Source organism: Gadus chalcogrammus, chromosome 12 (assembly GCF_026213295.1).
Source record: "Gadus chalcogrammus isolate NIFS_2021 chromosome 12, NIFS_Gcha_1.0, whole genome shotgun sequence".
NCBI classification, from domain to species: Eukaryota; Metazoa; Chordata; class Actinopteri; order Gadiformes; family Gadidae; genus Gadus; species Gadus chalcogrammus.
The window spans coordinates 11,166,416-11,183,915 of NC_079423.1; the positions used below are offsets into that span (position 1 = coordinate 11,166,416).

At 44.8% G+C, this 17,500-nt stretch overlaps 16 non-coding genes and 4 pseudogenes across 16 annotated transcripts; all 20 read left to right on the forward strand.

Annotated features, from left to right (window-relative positions):
• The first annotated feature begins 204 nt into the window (after positions 1-204).
• LOC130395555 (5S ribosomal RNA) lies at positions 205-323 on the forward strand. Its single transcript, XR_008898601.1, has one exon. It is a non-coding gene; the product is annotated as a 5S ribosomal RNA (ribosomal RNA).
• A 508-nt stretch (positions 324-831) lies between these two features.
• On the forward strand, positions 832-948 carry LOC130396214 (5S ribosomal RNA; annotated as a pseudogene).
• A 509-nt stretch (positions 949-1,457) lies between these two features.
• Positions 1,458-1,576, forward strand: LOC130395881 (5S ribosomal RNA). The gene has a single exon (XR_008898883.1). It is a non-coding gene; the product is annotated as a 5S ribosomal RNA (ribosomal RNA).
• A 523-nt stretch (positions 1,577-2,099) lies between these two features.
• LOC130396040 (5S ribosomal RNA) lies at positions 2,100-2,213 on the forward strand (annotated as a pseudogene).
• Positions 2,214-3,348: 1,135 nt separating this feature from the next.
• On the forward strand, positions 3,349-3,465 carry LOC130395776 (5S ribosomal RNA). The gene has a single exon (XR_008898791.1). It is a non-coding gene; the product is annotated as a 5S ribosomal RNA (ribosomal RNA).
• Positions 3,466-3,993: 528 nt separating this feature from the next.
• Positions 3,994-4,113, forward strand: LOC130395397 (5S ribosomal RNA). The gene has a single exon (XR_008898457.1). It is a non-coding gene; the product is annotated as a 5S ribosomal RNA (ribosomal RNA).
• A 531-nt stretch (positions 4,114-4,644) lies between these two features.
• On the forward strand, positions 4,645-4,764 carry LOC130396210 (5S ribosomal RNA; annotated as a pseudogene).
• A 521-nt stretch (positions 4,765-5,285) lies between these two features.
• Positions 5,286-5,402, forward strand: LOC130396139 (5S ribosomal RNA; annotated as a pseudogene).
• A 528-nt stretch (positions 5,403-5,930) lies between these two features.
• LOC130400807 (5S ribosomal RNA) lies at positions 5,931-6,049 on the forward strand. The gene has a single exon (XR_008903280.1). It is a non-coding gene; the product is annotated as a 5S ribosomal RNA (ribosomal RNA).
• A 529-nt stretch (positions 6,050-6,578) lies between these two features.
• On the forward strand, positions 6,579-6,697 carry LOC130395494 (5S ribosomal RNA). The gene has a single exon (XR_008898545.1). It is a non-coding gene; the product is annotated as a 5S ribosomal RNA (ribosomal RNA).
• Positions 6,698-7,215: 518 nt separating this feature from the next.
• On the forward strand, positions 7,216-7,334 carry LOC130399953 (5S ribosomal RNA). Its single transcript, XR_008902444.1, has one exon. It is a non-coding gene; the product is annotated as a 5S ribosomal RNA (ribosomal RNA).
• Positions 7,335-7,863: 529 nt separating this feature from the next.
• LOC130399954 (5S ribosomal RNA) lies at positions 7,864-7,982 on the forward strand. Its single transcript, XR_008902445.1, has one exon. It is a non-coding gene; the product is annotated as a 5S ribosomal RNA (ribosomal RNA).
• Positions 7,983-8,511: 529 nt separating this feature from the next.
• Positions 8,512-8,630, forward strand: LOC130394901 (5S ribosomal RNA). The gene has a single exon (XR_008898015.1). It is a non-coding gene; the product is annotated as a 5S ribosomal RNA (ribosomal RNA).
• A 4,587-nt stretch (positions 8,631-13,217) lies between these two features.
• LOC130399619 (5S ribosomal RNA) lies at positions 13,218-13,336 on the forward strand. Its single transcript, XR_008902124.1, has one exon. It is a non-coding gene; the product is annotated as a 5S ribosomal RNA (ribosomal RNA).
• A 518-nt stretch (positions 13,337-13,854) lies between these two features.
• On the forward strand, positions 13,855-13,973 carry LOC130394319 (5S ribosomal RNA). Its single transcript, XR_008897489.1, has one exon. It is a non-coding gene; the product is annotated as a 5S ribosomal RNA (ribosomal RNA).
• A 529-nt stretch (positions 13,974-14,502) lies between these two features.
• Positions 14,503-14,621, forward strand: LOC130399671 (5S ribosomal RNA). The gene has a single exon (XR_008902174.1). It is a non-coding gene; the product is annotated as a 5S ribosomal RNA (ribosomal RNA).
• A 529-nt stretch (positions 14,622-15,150) lies between these two features.
• Positions 15,151-15,269, forward strand: LOC130395421 (5S ribosomal RNA). The gene has a single exon (XR_008898479.1). It is a non-coding gene; the product is annotated as a 5S ribosomal RNA (ribosomal RNA).
• A 530-nt stretch (positions 15,270-15,799) lies between these two features.
• LOC130395284 (5S ribosomal RNA) lies at positions 15,800-15,918 on the forward strand. Its single transcript, XR_008898358.1, has one exon. It is a non-coding gene; the product is annotated as a 5S ribosomal RNA (ribosomal RNA).
• A 522-nt stretch (positions 15,919-16,440) lies between these two features.
• LOC130398799 (5S ribosomal RNA) lies at positions 16,441-16,559 on the forward strand. The gene has a single exon (XR_008901350.1). It is a non-coding gene; the product is annotated as a 5S ribosomal RNA (ribosomal RNA).
• Positions 16,560-17,078: 519 nt separating this feature from the next.
• LOC130395039 (5S ribosomal RNA) lies at positions 17,079-17,197 on the forward strand. The gene has a single exon (XR_008898140.1). It is a non-coding gene; the product is annotated as a 5S ribosomal RNA (ribosomal RNA).
• The last annotated feature ends 303 nt before the right edge of the window (positions 17,198-17,500 follow it).

The following is a 17,500-nucleotide window of genomic DNA, read 5'->3' on the forward strand; positions in this document are numbered from 1 at the left end:
CACACGCACACGCAGTGTATTTCAGATAATTAATGAATTCAGATGTCACAATGATCGTTTACATGGATAAGGAGTCCTACTGAATCAATTACTGCCGTTTATATCTAACTAATGATTGTTTTTTAAGAGTGTACGTCGAGCCTCAGCAGCTTTCTCACTCCTTATGTGCTACTGTATAAAACCGGTTTTGCGCCTGCACTAATTGCTTACGGCCATACCACCCTGATCACGCCGATCTCGTCTGATCTCGGAAGCTAAGCAGGGTAGGGCCTGGTTAGTACATGGATGGGAGACCGCCTGGGAATACCAGGTTGCTGTAAGTTTTTTCTTTTTCAACTCGAGCTCATTGACTCCGTGGCGTACCGTGACCTGATGTTTACTGCCAACCGCTTTGGAGGATTAAGCACATACAAAACTGACAACGTCTCTCAAAACTGTTTTGTGAAACATGAGGACAGTATAGTGATACTGCCAACAGGGAGCACCAGAGAGCTGAACCGACAGTTGTACATTCTTAAACTTTCACCAACACAAACACGCACGCTCACTTCAGATCATGGGAGGACGTCAAAAAATCACCACCCATTCTCTGACACTTTAACCGTTAACCTTGGTTCAAACATTTAACATCACACGCACACGCAGTGTATTTCAGATAATTAATGATTTCAGATGTCACAATGATCGTTTACATGGATAGGAGTCCTACTGAATCAATTACTGCCGTTATATCTAACTAATGATTGTTTTTGTAAAAGTGTAACGTCGAGCCTCAGCAGCTTTCTCACTCCTTATGTTACTGTATAAAACCTGGTTTTGCGCCTGCACTAATTGCACGGCCATACCACCCTGAACACGCACGATCTCGTCTGAACTCGGAAGCTAAGCAGGGTCGGGTGGTTAGTACTTGGATGGGAGACTGCCTGGGAATACCAGGTGCTGTAAGCTTTTTTCTTTTCAACTCGAGCTCATTGACCCGTGGTGTACCGTGACCTGATGTTTACTGCCAACCGCTTTGGAGGATTTCAACATACAAAAACTGACAACGTCTCTCAAAACTGTTTTTGTGAAACATGAGGACAGTATAGTGATACTGCCAGCAGGGAGCACCAGAGAGCTGAACCGACAGATGTACATTCTTAAACTTTCACCACAAACACGCACGCTCACTTCAGATCATGGGAGGACGTCAAAAAATCACCACCCATTCTCTGACACTTTAACCGTTAACCTTGGTTCAAACATTTAACATCACACGCACACGCAGTGTATTTCAATAATGAATGAATTCAGATGTCACAATGATCGTTTACATGGATAAGGAGTCCTACTGAATCAATTACTGCCGTTTATATCTAACTAATGATTGTTTTTGTAAAAGTGTAACGTCGAGCCTCAGCCGCTTTCTCACTCCTTATGTGCTACTGTATAAAACCTGATTTTGCGCATGCACTAATTGTTACGGCCATACCACCCTGAACACGCCCGATCTCGTCTGAACTCGGGAAGCTAAGCAGGGTCGGGCTGGTTAGTACTTGGATGGGAGACCGCCTGGGAATACCAGGTGCTGTAAGCTTTTTCTTTTTCAACTCGAGCTCATTGACTCCGTGGCCTACCGTGGCGTACCGTGACCTGATTTTTACTGCCAACCGCTTTGGAGGATTTAAGCAACATACAAAAACTGACAACGTCTCTCAAAACTATTTTGTGAACATGAGGACAGTATAGTGATACTGCCACAGGGAGCACCAGAGAGCTGAACCGACAGTTGTACATTCTTAAACTTTCACCAACACAAACACGCACGCTCACTTCAGATCATGGGAGGACGTCAAAAATCACCACCCATTCTCTGACACTTTAACCCTTAACCTTGGTTCAAACATTTAACATCACACGCACACGCAGTGTATTTCAGATAATTAATGAATTCAGATGTCACAATGATCGTTTACATGGATAAGGAGTCTTACTGAATCAATTACTGCCGTTTATATCTAACTAATGATTGTTTTGTAAGAGTGTAACGTCGAGCCTCAGCAGCTTTCTCACTCCTTATGTGCTACTGTATAAAACCTGGTTTTGCGCCTGCACTATTGGCTTACGGCCATACCACCCTGAACACGCCCGATCTCGTCTGATCTCGGAAGCTAAGCAGGGTCGGGCCTGGTTTACTTGGATGGGACCGCCTGGGAATACCAGTGCTGTAAGCTATTTCTTTTTCAACTCGAGCTCATTGACTCCGTGGCGTACCGTGACCGATGTTTACTGCCAACCGCTTTGGAGGATTTAAGCAACATACAAAAACTGACAACGTCTCTCAAACTATTTTTGTGAAACATGAGGACAGTATAGTGATACTGCCAGGGGCACCAGAGAGCTGAACCGACAGTTGTACATTTCTTAAACTTTCACCAACCAAACACGCACGCTCACTTCAGATCATGGGAGGACGTCAAAAAATCACCACCCATTCTCTGACACTTTAACCGTTAACCTTGGTTCAAACATTTAACATCACACGCACACGCAGTGTATTTCAGATAATGAATGAATTCAGATGTCACAATGATCGTTTACATGGATAAGGAGTCCTACTGAATCAATTACTGCCGTTTATATCTAACTAATGATTGTTTTTGTAAAAGTGTAACGTCGAGCCTCAGCAGCTTTCTCACTCCTTATGTGCTACTGTATAAACCTGGTTTTGCGCCTGCACTAATTGCTTACGGCCTACCACCCTGAACACGCCCGATCTCGTCTGTCTCGGAGAAGCAGGGTCGTGGGTTAGTACTTGGATGGGAGACCGCCTGGGAATACCAGGTGCTGTAAACTTTTTCTTTTTCAACTCGAGCTCATTGACTCGTGGCGTACCGTGACCTGATGTTTACTGCCAACCGCTTTGGAGGATTTAAGCAACATACAAAAACTGACAACGTCTCTCAAACTATTTTGTGAAACATGAGGACAGTATAGTGATACTGCCAGCAGGGAGCACCAGAGAGCTGAACCGACAGTTGTACATTTCTTAAACTTTCACCAACACAAACACGCACGCTCACTTCAGATCATGGGAGGACGTCAAAAATCACCACCCATTCTCTGACACTTTAACCGTTAACCTTGGTTCAAACATTTAACATCACACACACGCAGTGTATTTCAGATAATTAATGAATTCAGATGTCACAATGATCGTTTACATGGATAAGGAGTCCTACTGAATCAATTACTGCCGTTTATATCTAACTAATGATTGTTTTTGTAAAAGTGTAACGTCGAGCCTCAGCAGCTTTCTCACTCCTTATGTGCAACTGTATAAAACCTGGTTTTGCGCCTGCACTATTTGCTTACGGCTATACCACCCTGAACACGCCCGATCTAGTCTGAACTCGGAAGCTAAGCAGGGTCGGGCCTGGTTAGTACTTGGATGGAGACAGCCTGGAATACCAGGTGCTGTAAGCTTTTTCTTTTTCAACTCGAGCTCATTGACTCCGTGGCCTACGTGCGTACCGTGACCTGATGTTTACTGCCAACCGCTTTGGAGGATTTAAGCAACATACAAAAACTGACAACGTCTCTCAAAACTATTTTTGTGAAACATGAGGACAGTATAGTGATACTGCCAGCAGGGAGCACCAGAGAGCTGAACCGACAGTTGTACATTTCTTAAACTTTCACCAACACAAACACGCACGCTCACTTCAGATCATGGGAGGACGTCAAAAAATCACCACCCATTCTCTGACACTTTAACCGTTAACCTTGGTTCAAACATTTAACATCACACGCACACGCAGTGTATTTCAGATAATTAATGAATTCAGATGTCACAATGATCGTTTACATGGATAAGGAGTCCTACTGAATCAATTACTGCCGTTTATATCTAACTAATGATTGTTTTTGTAAAAAGTGTAACGTCGAGCCTCAGCAGCTTTCTCACTCCTTATGTGCTACTGTATAAAACCTGGTTTTGCGCCTAACCTATTTGTTTACGGCCATACCACCCTGAACACGCCCGATCTCATCTGAACTCGGAAGCTAAGCAGGGTCGGGCCTGGTTAGTACTTGGTATGGGCGCCCGCCTGGGAAATACAGGTGCTGTAAGCTTTTTCTTTTTTCAACTCGAGCTCATTGACTCCGTGGCCTACCGTGGCGTAACGTGACCTGATGTTTACTGCCAACCGCTTTGGAGGATTTAAGCAACATACAAAAACTGACAACGTCTCTCAAAACTATTTTTGTGAAACATGAGGACAGTATAGTGATACTGCCAGCAGGGAGCACCAGAGAGCTGAACCGACAGTTGTACATTTCTTAAACTTCCACCAACACAAACACGCACGCTCACTTCAGATCATGGGAGGACGTCAAAAATCCCCACCCCTTCTCTGATACTTTAACCGTTAACCTTGGTTCAAAACATTTAACATCACACGCACACGTAGTGTATTTCAGATAATTAATGAATTCAGATGTCACAATGATCGTTTACATGGATAAGGAGTCCTACTGAATCAATACTGCCGTTTATATCTAACTAATGATTGTTTTTGTAAGAGTGTAACGTCGAGCCTCAGCAGCTTTCTCACTCCTTATGTGCTACTGTATAAACCTGGTTTTGCGCCCCTAGAACTAATTGCTTACGGCCATACCACCCTGAACACGCCCGATCTCGTCTGATCTCGGAAGCTAGCTAGGGTTCGGCATGGTTAGTACTTGGATGGGAGACCGCCTGGGAATAACCAGGTGCTTTAAGCTGTTTTCTTTTTCAACCTCGCAGCTCATTGACTCCGTGGCGTACCGTGACCTGATGTTTACTGCCAACCGCTTTGGAGGATTTAAGCAACATACAAAAACTGACAACGTCTCTCAAACTATTTTTGTGAAACATGAGGACAGTATAGTGATACTGCCAGCAGGGAGCACCAGAGAGCTGAACCGACAGTTGTACATTTCTTAAACTTTCACCAACACAAACACGCCCGCTCACTTCAGATCATGGGAGGACGTCAAAAAATCACCACCCATTCTCTGACACTTTAACCGTTAACCTTGGTTCAAACATTTAACATCACACGCACACGCAGTGTATTTCAGATATTTAATGAATTCAGATGTCACAATGATCGTTTACATGGATAAGGAGTCCTACGGAATCAATTACTGCCGTTTATATCTAACTAATGATTGTTTTTGTAAGAGTTGTAACGTCGAGCCTCAGCAGCTTTCTCACTCCTTAGGTGCTACTGTATAAAACCTGGTTTTGCGCCTGCACTAATGCTTACGGCATACCACCCTGAACACGCCCGATCTCGTCTTATCTCGGAACTAAGCAGGGTCGGGCCTGGTTAGTACTTGGATGGGAGACCGCCTGGGAATACCAGGTGCTGTAAGCTTTTTCTTTTTCAACTCGAGCTCATTGACTCCGTGGCCTACCGTGGCGTACCGTGACCTGATGTTTACTGCCAACCGCTTTGGAGGATTTAAGCAACATATAAAAACTGACAACGTCTCTCAAAACTATTTTGTGAAACATGAGGACAGTATAGTGATACTGCCAGCAGGGAGCACCAGAGAGCTGAACCGACAGTTGTACATTTCTTAAACTTTCACCAACACAAACACGCACGCTCACTTCAGATCATGGGAGGACGTCAAAAAATCCCCACCCATTCTCTGACACTTTAACCGTTAACCTTGGTTCAAACATTTAACATCACACACACACGCAGTGTATTTCAGATAATTAATGAATTCAGATGTCACAATGATCGTTTACATGGATAAGGAGTCCTACTGAATCAATTACTGCCGTTTATATCTAACTAATGATTGTTTTTGTAAAAGTGTAACGTCGAGCCTCAGCAGCTTTCTCACTCCTTATGTGCAACTGTATAAAACCTGGTTTTGCGCCTGCACTATTTGCTTACGGCCATACCACCCTGAACACGCCCGATCTCGTCTGAACTCGGAAGCTAAGCAGGGTCGGGCCTGGTTAGTACTTGGATGGGAGACAGCCTGGGAATACCAGGTGCTGTAAGCTATTTCTTTTTCAACTCGAGCTCATTGACTCCGTGGCCTACGGTGGCGTACCGTGACCTGATGTTTACTGCCAACCGCTTTGGAGGATTTAAGCAACATACAAAAACTGACAACGTCTCTCAAAACTATTTTTGTGAAACATGAGGACAGTATAGTGATACTGCCAGCAGGGAGCACCAGAGAGCTGAACCGACAGTTGTACATTTCTTAAACTTTCACCAACACAAACACGCACGCTCACTTCAGATCATGGGAGGACGTCAAAAAATCACCACCCATTCTCTGACACTTTAACCGTTAACCTTGGTTCAAACATTTAACATCACACGCACACGCAGTGTATTTCAGATAATTAATGAATTCAGATGTCACAATGATCGTTTACATGGATAAGGAGTCCTACTGAATCAATTACTGCCGTTAATATCTAACTAATGATTGTTTTTGTAAGAGTGTAACGTCGAGCCTCAGCAGCTTTATCACTCCTTATGTGCTACTGTATAAAACCTGGTTTTGCGCCTGCACTAATTGCTTACGGCCATACCACCCGGAACACGCCCGCTCTCGTCTGATCTCGGAAGCTAAGCAGGGTCGGGCATGGTTAGTACTTGGATGGGAGACCGCCTGGGAATACCAGGTGCTGTAAGCTTTTTCTTTTTCAACTCGAGCTCATTGACTCCGTGGCGTACCGTGACCTGATGTTTACTGCCAACCGCTTTGGAGGATTTAAGCAACATACAAAAACTGACAACGTCTCTCAAAACTATTTTTGTGAAACATGAGGACAGTATAGTGATACTGCCAGCAGGGAGCACCAGAGAGCTGAACCGACAGTTGTACATTTCTTAAACTTTCACCAACACAAACACGCACGCTCACTTCAGATCATGGGAGGACGTCAAAAAATCACCACCCATTCTCTGACACTTTAACCGTTAACCTTGGTTCAAACATTTAACATCACACGCACACGCAGTGTATTTCAGATATTTAATGAATTCAGATGTCACAATGATCGTTTACATGGATAAGGAGTTCTACTGAATCAATTACTGCCGTTTATATCTAACTAATGATTGTTTTTGTAAGAGTGTAACGTCGAGCCTCAGCAGCTTTCTCACTCCTTATGTGCTACTGTATAAAACCTGGTTTTGCGCCTGCATTAATGCTTACGGCCATACCACCCTGAACACGCCCGATCTCGTCTGATCTCGGAAGCTAAGCAGGGTCGGGCCTGGTTAGTACTTGGATGGGAGACTTCCTGGGAATACCAGGTGCTGTAAGCTTTTTCTTTTTCAACTCGAGCTCATTGACTCTGTGGCCTACCGTGGCGTACCGTGACCTGATGTTTACTGCCAACCGCTTTGGAGGATTTAAGCAACATACAAAAACTGACAACGTCTCTCAAAACTATTTTTGTGAAACATGAGGACAGTATAGTGATACTGCCAGCAGGGAGCACCAGAGAGCTGAACCGACAGTTGTACATTTCTTAAACTTTCACCAACACAAACACGCACGCTCACTTCAGATCATGGGAGGACGTCAAAAAATCACCACCCATTCTCTGACACTTTAACCGTTAACCTTGGTTCAAACATTTAACATCACACGCACACGCAGTGTATTTCAGATATTTAATGAATTCAGATGTCACAATGATCGTTTACATGGATAAGGAGTTCTACTGAATCAATTACTGCCGTTTATATCTAACTAATGATTGTTTTTGTAAGAGTGTAACGTCGAGCCTCAGCAGCTTTCTCACTCCTTATGTGCTACTGTATAAAACCTGGTTTTGCGCCTGCATTTAATGCTTACGGCCATACCACCCTGAACACGCCCGATCTCGTCTGATCTCGGAAGCTAAGCAGGGTCGGGCCTGGTTAGTACTTGGATGGGAGACTTCCTGGGAATACCAGGTGCTGTAAGCTTTTTCTTTTTCAACTCGAGCTCATTGACTCTGTGGCCTACCGTGGCGTACCGTGACCTGATGTTTACTGCCAACCGCTTTGGAGGATTTAAGCAACATACAAAAACTGACAACGTCTCTCAAAACTATTTTTGTGAAACATGAGGACAGTATAGTGATACTGCCAGCAGGGAGCACCAGAGAGCTGAACCGACAGTTGTACATTTCTTAAACTTTCACCAACACAAACACGCACGCTCACTTCAGATCATGGGAGGACGTCAAAAAATCACCACCCATTCTCTGACACTTTAACCGTTAACCTTGGTTCAAACATTTAACATCACACGCACACGCAGTGTATTTCAGATATTTAATGAATTCAGATGTCACAATGATCGTTTACATGGATAAGGAGTTCTACTGAATCAATTACTGCCGTTTATATCTAACTAATGATTGTTTTTGTAAAAGTGTAACGTCGAGCCTCAGCAGCTTTCTCACTCCTTATGTGCTACTGTATAAAACCTGGTTTTGCGCCTGCACTAATTGCTTACGGCCATACCACCCTGAACACGCCCGATCTCGTCTGATCTCGGAAACTAAGCAGGGTCGGGACTGGTTAGTACTTGGATGGGAGACCGCCTGGGAATACCAGGTGCTGTAAGCTTTTTCTTTTTCAACTCAAGCTCATTGACTCCGTGGCGTACCGTGACCTGATGTTTACTGCCAACCGCTTTGGAGGATTTAAGCAACATACAAAAACTGACAACGTCTCTCAAAACTATTTTTGTGAAACATGAGGACAGTATAGTGATACTGCCAGCAGGGAGCACCAGAGAGCTGAACCGACAGTTGTACATTTCTTAAACTTTCACCAACACAAACACGCACGCTCACTTCAGATCATGGGAGGACGTCAAAAAATCACCACCCATTCTCTGACACTTTAACCGTTAACCTTGGTTCAAACATTTAACATCACACGCTGTACTGTCCTCGGTGGGGTGTGCTAACTCCAACTAGACAGTGAGCTAAACTCTCTTCTATTCATGAACATGAAGAATGCCTTGAATTCTTGTTTGTAGATTTATTTTCATTCTTCACATTGTATTGAATCCATGTAGATAAGATCAAGAGATCAAAAGATGAAAGAGAGTGAAACTAGAAACAAGAATTCAAGGCATTCTTCATGTTCATGAATAGAAGAGTTTAGCTCACTGTCTAGTTGGAGTTAGCACACCCCACCGAGGACAGTACAGTGAAAAAGCGATGCCTCTGCTGGGGAACCAACATGCAAGAAGTCTTTCTCTGGGGTAGTGACTGTCTGCACTCCCAATCAACCTGCCGTTTCTAACGTTTTCTACGCGCGCATTCTAACGCGATCTAAACTACTTACCTTCCTGCTTCCTGTGCAGCTCGAAAATACAAACGTCAAAATAAAAGTCTGGATGAAACACAAATTTAAAGCATTCAATTCAAATGAAATGCCTGAAGGGCAGAACACTCCCCGTCTGACCTTAAAGGTCACTATGAGCTTTTAAATATCTCTGTCCTTTAACTACAGTCTTTTGGCAGAAGGAGAACTACTTCTGACACAGGTCTTAGGAACACCTTCGGAGAACCTTGATCCGATGTCCTGAGCTCCACCTTCCTTACTTTGCTGTCTCTCCCTGGAAAGACAGCTGTGATCATCGCCATAGGCCACACGTTGCGTGCGGCTTGATTGTCCTTCAGGAGCACAATGTCCCCTTCTTTCAGGTCCCGGTGGGAATCTTTCCATTTCCGGCGGGCTTGCAGAGTGGGAATGAACTCCTGACGCCAGCGACGCCAGAATCTGTCGGCAAGGGCTTGGACTTGTCTCCATTGTCTGCTGAGAAGATCCTTGTCTGTGAAGTCTCCGTGCGGTGGGTTCTTCTGCGCCCCTCCCTGGGACATATCCTCAGTCAGCTTCATGAAGCCTTTGCAAGGTTTGAGAAAGGTGGGTCGGCCATTCTCTAGCACATTTGTCTTGAATGTGCCCACAGCCGGCCTATGTGCGTTCCCTAGGCACACGTCTCCTACTATAACCCATCCCAAATCAAGTCTTTGTGCGAAGGGGGCATTGTGAGGCCCACTCACTTGCTGCCGGACTTTATGAACCCTCACAATGTCTCTGCCTAGCAAGATGAGGATCTCCGCCTTGGGATCGAGCTCAGGTAAGTGCGGCGCTACACTTCGCAGGTGTGGATGGTGACAGGCTGCGTCAGGGGTCGGTATTTCGGAGCGGTCGATGAGTATGTCATTACACTCAATTAGTGATGGTAGTTGTAGGCTGGTCTGCCCATCGAGTGATTCGACCTGAAAGCCCTCTGCCTTTCTGCCTGACGTCTCAACTAGCCCAGCACAGGTCTTGAGTGAGTAGGGGAATGGTTGGCCCTTGATGTTGAAAAGCTGGAAGAAGTCTGATCGCACAAGTGAACGGTTACTTTGATCATCCAAAATCACGTACATGTTGACTGCCTTCTCACGTTGACCTTGTGGATATACTCGGACCAGACAAATCTTCGCACAGGATCTTGCTGTTCGACCTGGGCCACACACCTGGGTACAGTGTGAGCTGATGGCTGTGCTGTCGCTGCTGTGTTCCTCTTCCTCCCCGCCATTGTCTAATGGGGGTGTAGGCCTTCTGAAGACTTGAGGTGGTGGACCTGGATGCATAGCAGCATGATGTCGGTCGCTGTCACACTCCTCACACTTTACTTTTACTTTACAGTCTCTTGCAAGATGGCTAGCTGAAGTGCAGCATTTGAAACAAATCCCATGCTCTTTGAGAAGGCTTTTTCGTTCTTCGAGAACCTTCCCTCTAAATGTTCTGCATTTCCTCAGCGCATGTGGTTTGTTGTGAATGGGACAGTTTTTCTCTGGCCCATCAGACTTTCTCTCAGGTGAGTTTGCAGGTGGGTCTTTACCTGGAGAGATGTCTGTCTTGTGAACAGATATTTTCCTCCCATAACTGTTAGAGGCTACTTTGTCTGACTTCAACCCGTTGCTGCTTGCGCATGAAAGGATAAAACTGGGGTCATTTCTCCGGCGTGCTTCATGACAGATGAAATCGGCAAAGTAATCAAATGGAGGGAAGTGGCCGTTGTTTTCTTCTTTAAACCTTGAACCTACTGTTAGCCATTTTTCCTGTAGCCCATAAGGGAGTTTCTCCACAATGGGCCCTATGCCCCTGGCTGTATCCAGGTAGGTCAATCCTGTGAGGTAACCTTCTTCTTTGGCACCCTGGAGTTCCATAAGAAGATCGCCTAGGTCCCTCAGCTTCCCATAATCTTTGGTTGATATTCTTGGAAATTCATCCAGTCTTTTAAAAAGAGCCTCTTCCATTACTTCCGGTGCAGCGTAGCACTCTTGGAGGCGGTCCCAGGCCTTTTTCAATGCTACGTCTGGATTTCCGACATACACAGAGCGGATCCTTTTGATGTGCTTGACCGACTCTGTTCCTAGCCATTTAACCAGCAGATCCAACATTTCAGTTGTTGTGAGTCCTAAGCCTGTAGTAGCATTACTGAATGATGACTGCCATGCTAGATAATTTTCAGGTTTATCATCGAATTGGTAGAGACTTGTACTCACTAAATCACGACGAGCCAGGTATCGTGCCAGGTGTTCTGTTTCAGGTGCCACACTTGCAGTGGATGGAGCATACATGGGTACGTATGATGGAGCTGTTGCCTTAAATGGTGATTTGTGAGGATGATGTGTTGTCTTGGGTTTTGTGGGCTGTCCGTTACCTCTAGCGGGTGTTGTGTGATGTCCATTATCTCCAATGTTCGTTGTTTGTTGTCCATCGCGTCTTTCCTGACTTGTATGACCTCCATTGAGTGGTGCGCTGATGTGGGTTACATACCTAGATTTAGCACTGAGAAATGGCTGCCTTGGTGTTGCATCATGCCTAGATGGTCTGTAGGGAGTTTCATCCTCTTTTATCTCTCCCTGTGGCTCAGAGTTGTGCTCTGGTGGAGGGGGCCATGTGACGTAGCTTGCGTCTGATAGGGCTACTCCAGGTGATGTGGTATGGACGGATACCCGAGTCTGTGATACGTCAAGCCCAGCTTGTGCTTCAACATATTCGTTAGTGCGTGTTGCAATTTCATTTTGCAGATCTAGTGAAGATGGATCAGTCCTGATCGAATCTCCTATGTCTAGTTCAGCTGCTTCTAGTGCCTCGGCTTGGGCAATAGCTGCAGCTGCCTCTCTTTGAAGTGCGAGTGCGCTCAATTCAGCTTCCAGCTTGGCTTTACCTAATTGTAGCTCGGCTTCCTTCTCTGCTTTTTGTACCTTGAGTGTCACCTCTCTCTCTGCAAATGTTGCTCGTGCTTTCGCCGCCTCTGCTTTAGCGCGCGCCCTTACTGCTGCACTCGATATCGATGAGGAAGAACTCTTTGATTTTCTCGTATGTACAGATACATTAGAAGTCCCGGCTAATTCCATTTTTTCTTATCTTGCTTCTTTGGACGTTGAAACTCCAGTTGAATAACGCTTTTTCACTGTACTGTCCTCGGTGGGGTGTGCTAACTCCAACTAGACAGTGAGCTAAACTCTCTTCTATTCATGAACATGAAGAATGCCTTGAATTCTTGTTTGTAGATTTATTTTCATTCTTCACATTGTATTGAATCCATGTAGATAAGATCAAGAGATCAAAAGATGAAAGAGAGTGAAACTAGAAACAAGAATTCAAGGCATTCTTCATGTTCATGAATAGAAGAGAGTTTAGCTCACTGTCTAGTTGGAGTTAGCACACCCCACCGAGGACAGTACAGTGAAAAAGCGATGCCTCTGCTGGGGAACCAACATGCAAGAAGTCTTTCTCTGGGGTAGTGACTGTCTGCACTCCCAATCAACCTGCCGTTTCTAACGTTTTCTACGCGCGCATTCTAACGCGATCTAAACTACTTACCTTCCTGCTTCCTGTGCAGCTCGAAAATACAAACGTCAAAATAAAAGTCTGGATGAAACACAAATTTAAAGCATTCAATTCAAATGAAATGCCTGAAGGGCAGAACACACGCACACGCAGTGTATTTCAGATAATTAATGAATTCAGATGTCACAATGATCGTTTACATGGATAAGGAGTCCTACTGAATCAATTACTGCCGTTTATATCTAACTAATGATTGTTTTTGTAAGAGTGTAACGTCGAGCCTCAGCAGCTTTCTCACTCCTTATGTGCTACTGTATAAAACCTGGTTTTGCGCCTGCACTAATTGCTTACGGCCATACCACCCTGAACACGCCCGATCTCGTCTGATCTCGGAAGCTAAGCAGGGTGGGGCCTGGTTAGTACTTGGATGGGAGACCGCCTGGGAATACCAGGTGCTGTAAGCTTATTCTTTTTCAACTCGAGCTCATTGACTCCGTGGCGTACCGTGACCTGATGTTTACTGCCAAGCGCTTTGGAGGATTTAAGCAACATACAAAAACTGACAACGTCTCTCAAAACTATTTTTGTGAAACATGAGGACAGTATAGTGATACTGCCAGCAGGGAGCACCAGAGAGCTGAACCGACAGTTGTACATTTCTTAAACTTTCACCAACACAAACACGCACGCTCACTTCAGATCATGGGAGGACGTCAAAAAATCACCACCCATTCTCTGACACTTTAACCGTTAACCTTGGTTCAAACATTTAACATCACACGCACACGCAGTGTATTTCAGATAATTAATGAGTTCAGATGTCAAATGATCGTTTACATGGATAAGGAGTCCTACTGAATCAATTACTGCCGTTTATATCTAACTAATGATTGTTTTTGTAAAAGTGTAACGTCGAGCCTCAGCAGCTTTCTCACTCCTTATGTGCTACTGTATAAAACCTGGTTTTGCGCCTGCACTAATTGCTTACGGCCATACCACCCTGAACACGCCCGATCTCGTCTGATCTCAGAAGCTAAGCAGGGTTGGGCATGGTTAGTACTTGGATGGGAGACCGCCTGGGAATACCAGGTGCTGTAAGCTTTTTCTTTTTCAACTCGAGCTCATTGCCTCCGTGGCCTACCGTGGCGTACCGTGACCTGATGTTTACTGCCAACCGCTTTGGAGGATTTAAGCAACATACAAAAACTGACAACGTCTCTCAAAACTATTTTTGTGAAACATGAGGACAGTATAGTGATACTGCCAGCAGGGAGCACCAGAGAGCTGAACCGACAGTTGTACATTTCTTAAACTTTCACCAACACAAACACGCACGCTCACTTCAGATCATGGGAGGACGTCAAAAAATCACCACCCATTCTCTGACACTTTAACCGTTAACCTTGGTTCAAACATTTAACATCACACGCACACGCAGTGTATTTCAGATAATTAATGAATTCAGATGTCACAATGATCGTTTACATGGATAAGGAGTCCTACTGAATCAATTACTGCCGTTTATATCTAACTAATGATTGTTTTTGTAAAAGTGTAACGTCGAGCCTCAGCAGCTTTCTCACTCCTTATGTGCTACTGTATAAAACCTGGTTTTGCGCCTGCACTAATTGCTTACGGCCATACCACCCTGAACACGCCCGATCTCGTTTGATCTCGGAAGCTAAGCAGGGTCGGGCCTGGTTAGTACTTGGATGGGAGACCGCCTGGGAATACCAGGTGCTGTAAGCTATTTCTTTTTCAACTCGAGCTCATTGCCTCCGTGGCCTACCGTGGCGTACCGTGACCTGATGTTTACTGCCAACCGCTTTGGAGGATTTAAGCAACATACAAAAACTGACAACGTCTCTCAAAACTATTTTTGTGAAACATGAGGACAGTATAGTGATACTGCCAGCAGGGAGCACCAGAGAGCTGAACCGACAGTTGTACATTTCTTAAACTTTCACCAACACAAACACGCACGCTCACTTCAGATCATGGGAGGACGTCAAAAAATCACCACCCATTCTCTGACACTTTAACCGTTAACCTTGGTTCAAACATTTAACATCACACGCACACGCAGTGTATTTCAGATAATTAATGAATTCTGATGTCACAATGATCGTTTACATGGATAAGGAGTCCTACTGAATCAATTACTGCCGTTTATATCTAACTAATGATTGTTTTTGTAAGAGTGTAACGTCGAGCCTCAGCAGCTTTCTCACTCCTTATGTGCTACTGTATAAAACCTGGTTTTGCGCCTGCACTAATTGCTTACGGCCATACCACCCTGAACACGCCCGATCTCGTCTGATCTCAGAAGCTAAGCAGGGTTGGGCATGGTTAGTACTTGGATGGGAGACCGCCTGGGATTACCAGGTGCTGTAAGCTTTTTCTTTTTCAACTCGAGCTCATTGCCTCCGTGGCCTACCGTGGCGTACCGTGACCTGATGTTTACTGCCAACCGCTTTGGAGGATTTAAGCAACATACAAAAACTGACAACGTCTCTCAAAACTATTTTTGTGAAACATGAGGACAGTATAGTGATACTGCCAGCAGGGAGCACCAGAGAGCTGAACCGACAGTTGTACATTTCTTAAACTTTCACCAACACAAACACGCACGCTCACTTCAGATCATGGGAGGACAGTCAAAAAATCACCACCCATTCTCTGACACTTTAACCGTTAACCTTGGTTCAAACATTTAACATCACACGCACACGCAGTGTATTTCAGATAATTAATGAATTCAGATGTCACAATGATCGTTTACATGGATAAGGAGTCCTACTGAATCAATTACTGCCGTTTATATCTAACTAATGATTGTTTTTGTAAAAGTGTAACGTCGAGCCTCAGCAGCTTTCTCACTCCTTATGTGCTACTGTATAAAACCTGGTTTTGCGCCTGCACTAATTGCTTACGGCCATACCACCCTGAACACGCCCGATCTCGTCTGATCTCGGAAGCTAAGCAGGGTCGGGCCTGGTTAGTACTTGGATGGGTGACCGCCTGGGAATACCAGGTGCTGTAAGCTTTTTCTTTTTTCAACTCGAGCTCATTGACTCCGTGGCCTACCGTGGCGTACCGTGACCTGATGTTTACTGCCAACCGCTTTGGAGGATTTAAGCAACATACAAAAACTGACAACGTCTCTCAAAACTATTTTTGTGAAACATGAGGACAGTATAGTGATACTGCCAGCAGGGAGCACCAGAGAGCTGAAACGACAGTTGTACATTTCTTAAACTTTCACCAACACAAACACGCACGCTCACTTCAGATCATGGGAGGACGTCAAAAAATCACCACCCATTCTCTGACACTTTAACCGTTAACCTTGGTTCAAACATTTAACATCACACGCACACGCAGTGTATTTCAGATAATTAATGAATTCAGATGTCACAATGATCGTTTACATGGATAAGGAGTCCTACTGAATCAATTACTGCCGTTTATATCTAACTAATGATTTTTTTTCTAAAAGTGTAACGTCGAGCCTCAGCAGCTTTCTCACTCCTACTGTATAAAACCTGGTTTTGCGCCGGCACTAATTGCTTACGGCCATACCACCCTGAACACGCCCGATCTCGTCTGATCTCGGAAGCTAAGCAGGGTCGGGCCTGGTTAGTACTTGGATGGGAGACCGCCTGGGAATACCAGGTGCTGTAAGCTTTTTCTTTTTCAACTCGAGCTCATTGACTCCGTGGCGTACCGTGACCTGATGTTTACTGCCAACCGCTTTGGAGGATTTAAGCAACATACAAAAACTGACAACGTCTCTCAAAACTATTTTTGTGAAACATGAGGACAGTATAGTGATACTGCCAGCAGGGAGCACCAGAGAGCTGAACCGACAGTTGTACATTTCTTAAACTTTCACCAACACAAACACGCACGCTCACTTCAGATCATGGGAGGACGTCAAAAAATCCCCACCCATTCTCTGACACTTTAACCGTTAACCTTGGTTCAAACATTTAACATCACACGCACACGCAGTGTATTTCAGATAATTAATGAATTCAGATGTCACAATGATCGTTTACATGGATAAGGAGTCCTACTGAATCAATTACTGCCGTTTATATCTAACTAATGATTGTTTTTGTAAAAGTGTAACGTCGAGCCTCAGCAGCTTTCTCACTCCTTATGTGCTACTGTATAAAACCTGGTTTTGCGCCTACACTATTTGCTTACGGTCATACCACCCTGAACACGCCCGATCTCATCTGAACTCGGAAGCTAAGCAGGGTCGGGCCTGGTTAGTACTTGGATGGGCGACCGCCTGGGAATACCAGGTGCTGTAAGCTTTTTCTTTTTCAACTCGAGCTCATTGACTCCGTGGCCTACGGTGGCGTACCGTGACCTGATGTTTACTGCCAACCGCTTTGGAGGATTTAAGCAACATACAAAAACTGACAACGTCTCTCAAAACTATTTTTGTGAAACATGAGGACAGTATAGTGATACTGCCAGCAGGGAGCACCAGAGAGCTGAACCGACAGTTGTACATTTCTTAAACTTTCACCAACACAAACACGCACGCTCACTTCAGATCATGGGAGGACGTCAAAAAATCCCCACCCATTCTCTGACACTTTAACCGTTAACCT